We start from the raw sequence: 11,189 nt of genomic DNA, 5'->3' as shown, positions 1-11,189 counted from the left end.
GATATAGACTATATATTTATGGAGTAGAAGATTTTGTTTGATATATGTTTACAATGTCGGATGACAAAATCTGTTAGTAAACACTCCTATTAGTATAACCGTAACCATTACCATTTAGATTTCTCTTTCATCTATTTTGAAAGATAAAATACATTGCCATATAGTGCAATGACTCATCACAACTTAATCTTCCTGTTTGTCTGAAATTTTGTAACCTTTAATCAATATCTCCCTTTTCCAAGTCTACCCCCAACCCTCTCTCCTCCAAATACACTTTCTTGAGAAGGGGCCTCAGACGTGGCTTGGAAATTGCCAGGTAGGCGACTGTGCTTCAGGGATCTGCCAGTGCCTGCCACCAAATGCTGGAATCATAGTCAGGTACCACCACACACAGTTGTTTGCCTTTTTAATAGGAGTTCTGAAGCTTAGCCTGGTCCTCAGTCCATGCAAGGCCAGTTCTTTACCGAGTGAGTTAGCTTCCTAGCTCAAAACTGAAATGTAAAATTATCAGAGGAATAAGGTTATTTTAATAACAAGCAGATGAATGTGGTCCATGATCACCCAGTCAGAATATACTTAAAGGAGCACTGTATCCAGAGAATTAAGAACTGAAGTCTCAATAGTGAGAGAACAGGAAAAATGAATTTCGTGAGAGGAACAGATAAACAAAAGAGAATAAGCAAAGAATCAATCCATCATGTATAACAAGAAAAATTAGTAATCCTTTAATGCTATTGAGGAAAAAGGACCAAACAATAATGTAATGAACAAGAAAGACAACAAAATTACAGGAATTGGTAAACATTTCTTAACAATAACCTTAACTATAAATGACCTCAATTTCCCGATGAGGAGGCCCTGAGTACCAGATTGAAAATCAAGATCCAACTATCTGCATCTCCAGTAAGAACATTTATTCACTAAGAGATAAACACATTAACTCAAATGATCTAAACTGAACTATTTAGTGAGTGAAGTTAAAAACAATTTAGAATAGTTATTTTTATATGTGATGAAATAGACTACAAACTATGATGAATCAAAAGAGATGAAGGTGGTCACTCTAAATTAATAAAGGGAAGAGCTATTATGATCTTACAGATATTAACATATGTGCACCCAAATCTGTAACTCAAACAATGAGCATAGAAGTCAAATTGGATCTTGTCTTAGTGAATGTTCCATTTCTGTGAAGAGACACTGTGAGCACAGTGGCTCTTATAAAGGAAGAATTTAACTGGGGCTGGCTGACACTTTCAAAGGTTTACTCCATTATCATCACAGTGGGGAACAGGGTGACATACAGGCAGACATGGTGCTGGAGAAGTATCTGAGAGTTCTCTAACCAGATCAGGCAGGCATGAGGAAGAGAGAGTAAGCCACTAGACCTGTCTTGACCTTCTGAAACCTCAAAGCCCACCGCCAGTGACACACTTCCTCCAGCAAGGCCACACCTGCTCCAACATGGCTCCAAGTCCTAATCCTTTCAAATAATGCCACTCCCTATGAGCCTATAGAGGGCATTTTTATTCAAACCACCACAGGCCTCCTAAAATGATAGTGAATGGCTGTGATATTCAATGCTCATGGTCCCTCCATACTCCCCCTGCACCCAGAATCAACACAGAAACTCCAGAGTTAACACCAGAATTCAAATGTAACTTGGCAAACATTGATGGGATGTTCCATCTGACAGATATGAAATGTACATTTCTGTAGTAACCCATTGAATCAAGGGAACAGTTAACCAAAAAGCACACTTCCCATCAGTTTTAGTCAATGTACATTTCTTTATGTTGCCCTGAGAAAGCATTGGCTGGGTTAGCATGGTCTTAGCTGGTGGGCAAACTGGCCCAAATCCAAGCTATGGGTTTGTAACCTAAGAATAATGTTTCAATTCCCAAATGTAAAGTGTATGAGCAAACAAAATGTATTGGTTTTCATGGTGAAGATATGAGGTTATTCTTACACGCGTTCTCGCGACCGGCCAGGAAGAACGCAGCAAACCGGAATCTTCTGCGGCAAAACTTTATTGCTTACATCTTCAGGAGCAAGAGAGCAAGAGAGCAAGAGTGCAAGAGAGCAAGAGAGCAAGAGCAAGAGCAAGAGAAAGCAAGAAAGCAAGAAAAAGAACAAGAACAAGAAAGCAAGAGAAAGAAAAAGAATGGCAAAACCCTGTCCCTTTTAAGGAGAATTATCCTCCGCCTAGGACGTATTACTCCCTGATTGGCTGCAGCCCATCGGCCCAGTTGTCATCACGAGAAAGGCAGAACACATGGCGGGAAAACTGCCCCTGCACGTGTGCAGATTATGTTTACTACTTAGAACACAGCTGTCAGTGCCATCTTATAATGGCAAATGTGAGGGCGGCTTCCTACATATCCCCCTTTTCTTTTAATAAGAGCAATAGGCCACCCATATTAATGAGAGTGGAGATAGAGGTCAAATCCCCAGTGTGCAGGTAAAGGAGCCATGTACAGGATTAGCTCTTAGGCTCACAGGCTTTTACCCAGAGCAACCCTGACCTGCTCCCGTGTCGTTTTCCTGGGGGAAGGGAACTAGGACACTGAACCTTCATGAAAGATGACATGTCTCCCTAGAATAGGCTCATATATGCCGCAGAGCCCTTCTACTGCAGTGCTTAGCCGTGCAACTCTCTCGGGCTGCTGAAGCACACTCACTCTATCCCGTGCAATGAGACTAGCCTCGTGGGGTGCAAGAGCTGAATGGCCAGCGACCTATTGCTTAAGCATAGATAACCATATATCAGGGGAAGCACCATGTTCTAGTGCTGCAAGTGCCTGGGCAATAACCACCTTGTCTCTCCTAGTTTGGGCCTTAAGCTTACAGACCAACCAAAGAAGCAACACTAATCCACAGCAAAGTGTATCTCCAAATAATATCAATCCCACCCATTCTTTAAAGAAGGAAAATGCTGAGGAGATCCAATTGGGTAATCCTTTGATCAGGGACAGGTCCAAGCGCGTGGAGTTGACCTGAATAATGGCAAGTCTCAATTCCCGAAGGGTCTGTTCAAATTCAGCCGTCCAATTCTGTAACATATACTGAGAAAGACTTTTTGACAAATTAGCTGCCCTAGTAAATTTCTCATACTGAATGGAAGTAACGCACAATCCCAGAAACTTTTGTTCACATCCCAGCTGAGCTATTTGCCATAATACATCTAGTTGTTCCTGGACAAGATCTATGCGTTGATTAATTTCTGCCCATGGAGCATTTTTGGGATTGGAGGATGGCGGCCGCTAAGCCTGCATTGGTAAGAGGTCCACCAAGCTCCCGACAAACCTGAGTCAGTCTTGTAAACCTTTGTTCTTTCTTGGGGCTATGGCCGCTCTGCATTCCTGCGTGGCTTGCTCATAAATGAGTTATTCTACCAGAGGTGCGGCTTGCTTCAAATCTGCAAAAATACGCTCTGCTGCCTCTGTCATTCTGGCCACAAAATCTAAGAATGATTCCTGAGGTCCCTGGACGATCTTTGTTAGTTGTCCAGTGGCTTCACCTGCTCGGGAGAGCGCCTTCCAGGCCCTAATAGCCTTTTCATCTGATTCAGAACTATTAAGAACTGGCTCCTTGAGCTCATCTAGTGATGAGTATAGGCTCCTTCTCCTAGAGACCTCTGCTAATTGATCTTTTTTCTTTTCTTTTTCCTTCTCCTTCCTTCTAATCTCTCCCCAGGTATTCTTACCTGACCTTAACTTTTCCTTGGGTTCAAGACCCTTGGAAAGGTCTGTATACTTATTTTGTGCACCATATTTCCTCTTTGCTCCTACTCTCTCTCCCCGCTTTACTTCTGATAGATTGCCCTGAATTTCATCCAGAATTTTCAGCCCTGCCTTAACCACTTGATAACATGTGAAAAGGAACAAAAGGGCTCCTAACACTAGAAAAAGTTCAAGGCCAAACATACCTTGTAAAGCTATTTCCCACTTTACTTCTGATAGACTGTCTTGAATTTCGTTAGAAAGTTCAAGGCCAGACGTACCTTGTAAAGCTATTTCCCACTTTACTTCTGATAGACTGTCTTGAATTTCGTTAGAAAGTTCAAGACCAGACCTACCTTGTAAAGCTATTTCCCACTTTACTTCTGATAGACTGTCTTGAATTTCGTTAGAAAGTTCAAGACCAGACCTACCTTGTAAAGCTATTTCCCACTTTACTTCTGATAGACTGTCTTGAATTTCGTTAGAAAGTTCAAGGCCAGACTTACCTTGTAAAGCTATTCCCCACTTTACTTCTGATAGACTGTCTTGAATTTCGTTAGAAAGTTCAAGGCCAGACTTACCTTGTAAAGCTATACTTACGGGTACCCTGTTCCCCAGCTGAAGAGTTCTGAATTCACGCAGTTGAATCCTTCTCAACAGTCTGTTTTACGGGAACACTTCATTACCACCATTCCCCAGCTGAAGAGTTCTGAATTCACGCAGTTGAATCCTTCTCAACAGTCTGTTTTACGGGAACACTTCATTACCACCATTCCCCAGCTGAAGAGTTCTGAATTCACGCAGTTGAATCCTTCTCAACAGTCTGTTTTACGGGAACACTTCATTACCATGACCCGCAGTTCTGGTTCCGGAATGAGGGATCTTCCTTGCGCCGGTGATGGTAACCGTCCCAGGTTTTCTCATCCCAGGATTTCTCGTCCCGGGTTTTCTCATCCCAGGTCTTCTCGTCCTGGGTCTTCTCGTCCCGGGTTTCGGCACCAACTCTTACACGCGTTCTCGCGACCGGCCAGGAAGAACGCAGCAAACCGGAATCTTCTGCGGCAAAACTTTATTGCTTACATCTTCAGGAGCAAGAGAGCAAGAGAGCAAGAGTGCAAGAGAGCAAGAGAGCAAGAGAGCAAGAGCAAGAGCAAGAGAAAGCAAGAAAGCAAGAAAAAGAACAAGAACAAGAAAGCAAGAGAAAGAAAAAGAATGGCAAAACCCTGTCCCTTTTAAGGAGAATTATCCTCCGCCTAGGACGTATTACTCCCTGATTGGCTGCAGCCCATCGGCCCAGTTGTCATCACGAGAAAGGCAGAACACATGGCGGGAAAACTGCCCCTGCACGTGTGCAGATTATGTTTACTACTTAGAACACAGCTGTCAGTGCCATCTTATAATGGCAAATGTGAGGGCGGCTTCCTACAGGTTATAGCCTTGGCTGACATATTTTAATATGTTTACATGATGATAGTATAAAGCTCTGGTGTACAGACCTTTACAGAGAAAGTTTGTCAACCCAGAGATCCTTCTACCTCCTTAGGCTTTTTTCATTCAGACTCTTGTCTCCTCTTCAGAGCTAAGCTAAGGTCTATAACAGTTATAGACCTTAAATGCTGTGGATAGTAGATCACTGACCTAAATTTATAATTTAATCTTTTCAAAACTTTGTATCAGGTGCTTTTATTGTTCCTGTTCAGCTGAAAAAGTTTGGACCATAAACCTGTTATGATACGTGTGCCTGTGACTACTAAACTATATAGTCTTTATGCTCTTGGGAAAGATTAGGAATTAGAAAATTTTCTGACTAATTTATGGAATTGTATGGCTCTTTTCCTAAAGCAGATCTGTTATTTCCCCAGCCTTGTTCATCATCTCCAGTTCAGTGCCTACGAGGTTTCCATGTTTCACAAAGGTTATCACCGTGGGGGTGTTGTGTGACAAGGCCTTTCCTGGGGAGATACAACACATACATTCACTCATCCCAGATAGAGAGCCCAGGCTGCACCAAAATACAGACACCACCAAAGTCCAACTTGGTGAGCCAATGAGTGTTATTGAGGTCACTTGCAGAAATACGGGTGAGGGGTTACTTGCAGGAGCAGAAATGACTCAGAGACAGGTGTTTTACAAAACTCATCAGCTCACAAAAGCTGGGGACCAGGGATCCACTGTGGGCAGCTCAACAGGTTGGAGAGTGTCCCTTTCAAATGACTCAGTTGGTCTAAATCTCTTCTGGGCTGCTCAGCTGTTTTCTGCTTTATTTAAGCAACTGGTCTGGTCTGAGGCCTCTTTGAAGCTTGGCTGGCCTGAGAGTTACTCTCAGCAATCTTTATTATTTACTCTTCGGAGGGGAGGGCAGAGTGAAGCTGGTCAGTTTCAGGGACTTCCTGAAGCTATTTTGAGTTATGTACTTTCTAGTTTAAGGAGCATCCCTGTAGGTTGTAATGTTTCATTCTTGGAGGAAACAAGAAATGAATGCACAGCCAGGACATAGATAAGTGTGGCAAGGGCACATGCCCTATAGGAACTTTCTCCTGAACTGGTTTGGACAGATCTGTGTCAGCTAAAACCAGGGAGTCTGGAGCATTGACTCTCATCCTCTGTTAACTTATATTTGAACAGAATGTGTAGTATTTGTCTCTAGCTGCATATGTATCAAAAGATGGCCTAGTCGGCCATCACTGCAAAGAGAGGCCCATTGGACTTGCAAACTTTATATGCCCCAGTACAGGGGAAAGCCAGGGCCAAAAAGGGGGAGTGGGTGGTTAGGGGAGTGGGGGTGGGTGGGTATGGGGGACTTTTGGTATAGCATTGGAAACGTAAATGAGCTAAATACCTAATAAAAAATGGAAAAAAAAAAGAATGTGTAGTATTAACTACAGGGCTCTTCAGAGGTAGGATGAGTGGTGGTTTGAGATTGTCTTATAAAAGTTGATCCAAAAGGTAGGTGTGTGTGTGTGTGTGTGTGTGTGTGTGTGTGTGTGTGTGTAAGCATGTATGAGTGTGTGTAAGTGTATGTCTGTGTATTGTAAATGTATTTGTATCTCTGTGTAGTGTGTGTGTCTATGTGAGTTTGTGTTTGTGGTATGTCTGTATGTGTGTGTTGAGTCTATATGTAATGTATGTGTGTGTGATATATGTGTGAGTTAATACACATGTATATGTGGTATATATGTGTATGTGGTATGTGTGTAAATACACATGTATGTGTGGTAAGCTTATTGAGGTAGCAGAAGTTCATGTGCTCTTTATTTTATCCTTGAGCAAGTGGTTGTTTAAATGTTTAAGTTGTCCTGCGGCTAATCGCCTATCTGGTGTACTCTCAGCTGAGACAGCTTGAAGCTGGTGGATGTGGTGTGATGGACTGAAAACTTTTGCCCAAAGAAACCCTGCAGCCCCTTCCTCAGAGATGCTCAGGGATCCGCCTCTCTTCGCTTCTGTAGTGCTGAGGTCAGAGCTTCCACTCTAGCCAGAAGCAAAGCAAATATCTAACTTACTGCTTAAAAGCTGGCCTCTCCCTCTGCCTCCCCTTCCTAGCCCTTGAGGGGCAGGGAGGGCTGGGTTTTGTAGTTCCTCAAGCCTTCTTTGCATTTTTCTTGCAGTTGAAATGGAAAATAACAACAATAGAATCCAAACAAATCAGTCTAAACGTCTGAGGGTGGGACTTGAAATACTGTGGGGAGGATCCTGAGTTCTGAGTGACAGAGCATCAGTTGTCCTCCAACCGCAGGGGGCACAGGTGACTATCTCCACAGTGGAAGCTTGGGTTTGGGACTTAATCCATTTCCATCAATGGCCTGAGCTCCAGTCACCGGTATGATTGTCATCCTCTGTTGTCCCTGGGATTCAACCAGCACAGCACACACAGGTAAGTAAGTGTCTTGGATGGGGACCAGTGGGCCAAGGGCTAGGGTTGGTATTGGGAGTTAGAGTCAGGGTTAAGGATAGAGGTTGTTGTGTGAAGTTGGGTTTTTTTTCTCCCCCCTCCCCCTGTGCAAATATGTCTACTCACTCAGATAGGACATCGTTGACAGACCATATTAACAATTATACCAAATTCAACCTTGGCAGGACCTAGGGCAGCCTTTATGGTAATGGGGACAGGACGTGCAGACATCACACCATGCTGCTATGACTATGTTTGACCACCTTTATAGTCCACCTTCTCATCTGTGCCACCCCAGAGAGAAGTTTGGTCAAAAGGCTTTCAATCCAACTGTTAACTAGCTAAACTGATTTTACTGTTGTTGAGGCAGGGCCAGTGATTTATCCTGTCTGTGGTGATGCTTTATATATTGCTAATAACTGCTGTTCTAGCACTGTGTACTGTGATCCTGCCCCCTTTCATTCATTTTGATCTCAAGAATCAAATCCCACTGGAACAGGTTTTGTGTGTGCGCGCACAGGTGAGCACCAGAGTTCCCAGCAACAGCCTTGTGACTTACTACTGACTTCTACCATGAAAGGGGCACTGATTCCATGAGATGCACAGCTGTATTAGCCTGTTCAAAACCCTTTTGAATCTTTTGATGCAAATCTAACTTGGCACCCCTGTGTATCAAGTTATCCAGATGATGTGCAACTCAGGTGAGGTGTGTTAGAAAAGTCTGCCACATTCCCCGGGGACTGAAGAGTGCCATTTAACTTTATATTGATTTTATTATATTTATCTTTTATATTTATAGGTACAGCTGTTGAAGAATTTTCAAAATAATTTTGAAAAGCACCATATGCCCTTTACCAAGCCATAGTATTCTCAAGAATTTTACAGCAGAGCTTCACCCTGGCACCTTGTGTGGATTCGCCTGATTCATCTCCCATCCCCCTTCCTTTGATGTACCTCTCTGCCTTTGAGAAAACACTCTCAGGTTAGCATGATGTCATCAACATAAAGAAACCTTTCGATAGACTTTAGAAGCAAGGTCCTGGGACATTATCCCGTTACAAATCATGGCATCATAAAGGGAACCTTAGGTTAGATCTCTGAAGGTCCACTGTTAACGGTTTCAAGTGAATGCAAATTAGTCTTGGAATCCAGTAGCTAAGATGATGTGAAAAGAAAAAGCATCAGCAAGGCCAACGGCAGCATGAGAAGACCCCACTACTTGTCAGTTGTTCACAGAGCAGTGTTGGACCCAAAGGCATGGTCTGGGGATGAATCAGTTAACTCTCTAATCCACTGTCATTCTTCAGAAGCCACCTGACTTCTTCAGAGGCCATACTGGGCTTTTGAGAGACTTCAGACTGGGTGAATAATCTCTATCATTTCTGATTCCTTGATGGTTTATATAATTGTGTCATGGTCCCTGGGCAGTCTATACTGTTTAATACAGCTTTATAGGTTCCCAATTCTGTCAACCAAAAGTGATTGCCTTCATAATTTGAACCATCAGAGCAAACTCCCCAGTGGTGGTATGGAAGGTGTGCCTTGGCCATCTCCACCACCAGGGCACTCTTCTGTGGTGACAAAGTGTGTTCCTTATAATCTCCAGTGGGATGATTACCCACACTGTACTGGCTGGGTTTGTGTGTCAACTTGACACAAGTAAGAGTCATCAGAGAGGGAGGAGCATCAGTTCAGGAAATGCCTCTATGAGATCCAGCTGTAGGGTATTTTCTCAATTAGTGATCAAAGGGGGCAGGCCCCGTCCATTGCGGCTGGTAGTCCTGGGTTCTATAAGAAAGCAGATTTAGCAATCCAGGGCAAGCAAGCCAGTAAGCAGCACCCCTCCATGTCCTATGTATCAGCTCCTGTCTCCAGATTCCTGCTCTTCTGGAGTTCCTGTCCTGACTTCCTCCAATGATGGATTGTAATATGGACGCAGAAGTCAAATAATCCCTTTCCTCCCCAAATTGCTTTTTGGTCACACCCTTTTCTTTTCTTTTCTTTTCTTTTCTTTTCTTTTCTTTTCTTTCCTTTCCTTTCCTTTCCTTTCCTTTCCTTTCCTTTCCTTTTCTTTTCTTTTTTCTTCTTAAAATATATATGATTTATTTGATTCATGTATGTGAGTACATTGTTGCTGTCCTCAGATGCACCAGAAGAGGGCATCAGATCCCATTACAGGTAGTTGTGAGCCACCAATGTAGTTGCTGGGAATTGAACTCAGGACCTCTGGAAGAGCAGCCAGTACTCTTAACCGCTGAATCATCTCTCCAGCCCTGGTCATGGTATTTTCATATCAGCAATAAAACCTTGACTAAGACACCCACCTTAGGATAAACTTGATCTGTTTTCTATACCACTTTATCCACATGTGTATCTACTCTTGGCCCTTCCCCCTAGTGCTTTTTGGAGTCGTTATGAATCAATGTGTTCTCTGTCCCAGTAACCACAAAAGCTTTCTGTACATTAATAATATATCAATGAATCTGAAAATTAACACCGAGCTTCTAACAGTATGGACCTCATTTGCAGGCAATCGTGGTCCTTCTGGGTGGTGGCTTACACAGTTCCCTCCCCAGAACTCTCCTCACTCCACAGCAGAGAGTGAGCTGGAAATCACTTGATTCTCCCATCTTTACTCATTTGGTGAGTGGCAGTTCAGGCTTTAAAACCCACCAAAGACTCACAAATATAGCATTTGGGTTTATTATTATTTTTTTATTAGCTTTTTCCACTAAGAACTAAAGTTTTTCACCAACATATAATTTCATAATGAATCCTTTACAAAGATATAGAGAATATATAGTTTAGTGGTATTATGTAGATTTTAAAATCTTAATAATGAATTTACAGTCCAACTTTCTTATTTGAAGGATGGTAAAAGCATGTGACCCATAGCCTTTTTCAAATGGTTAAGTTGTAAAGTTTCCTTAGGTTAGTGATTGGTCCCCACCCATATCATTTATGGGTTAGCTGCTGATATTATTGAAACACTGTTAGGAGAATAAGGCCCCTCCCTAGTCCTATACTGGAGGCTAGAGCATACAAGAAATTAGCTTTAGAAACCTAAGATCACTGGGTTGGCAAACCCTTTCTTCAAAGGGCTATATACTTCATTAAATACCTTATGTTTAACTTTAGGAGTTTTTCACCTTAAAATGACATAGTTCTCATTTATACTTTACATGTTAAAATTTAACACCCATTTTTAGTCAGTGGATCCATACAAAATCAGTGGTGGGTGTTTTGAATAGATTTAGTCCACATGGACTCCTGTGTTTGAATATCTGGCCCACAGGAAATAGCACTTTTAGGAAGTGTGACCTTGTTGGAGTAGGTGTGGCCTTGTGGGAGGAGTTGGGCTTTGAGGTCTCCCATGCCTAAGCTCCATGTAGTATGTAATTCCAGTCTCCTCCTGGCTTCTTTGGGTCAAGATGTAGAAATTTCCACTCCTCCAGTAGAATGCCTGCCTGCACAATGCCATGGGGAAGCCACAACGATAATCATAATGGCCTGAACCTCTGAAACTGTAAGCTAACCCCAATTAACTGCTTTCTTTATAAGACTTGCCTTGGTTATGG

The sequence above is a fragment of the Mus musculus genome, chromosome 3 (genome assembly GCF_000001635.26).
Source record: "Mus musculus strain C57BL/6J chromosome 3, GRCm38.p6 C57BL/6J".
In the NCBI taxonomy this organism is placed as follows: Eukaryota; Metazoa; Chordata; class Mammalia; order Rodentia; family Muridae; genus Mus; species Mus musculus.
This window is presented reverse-complemented; position numbering follows the sequence as displayed.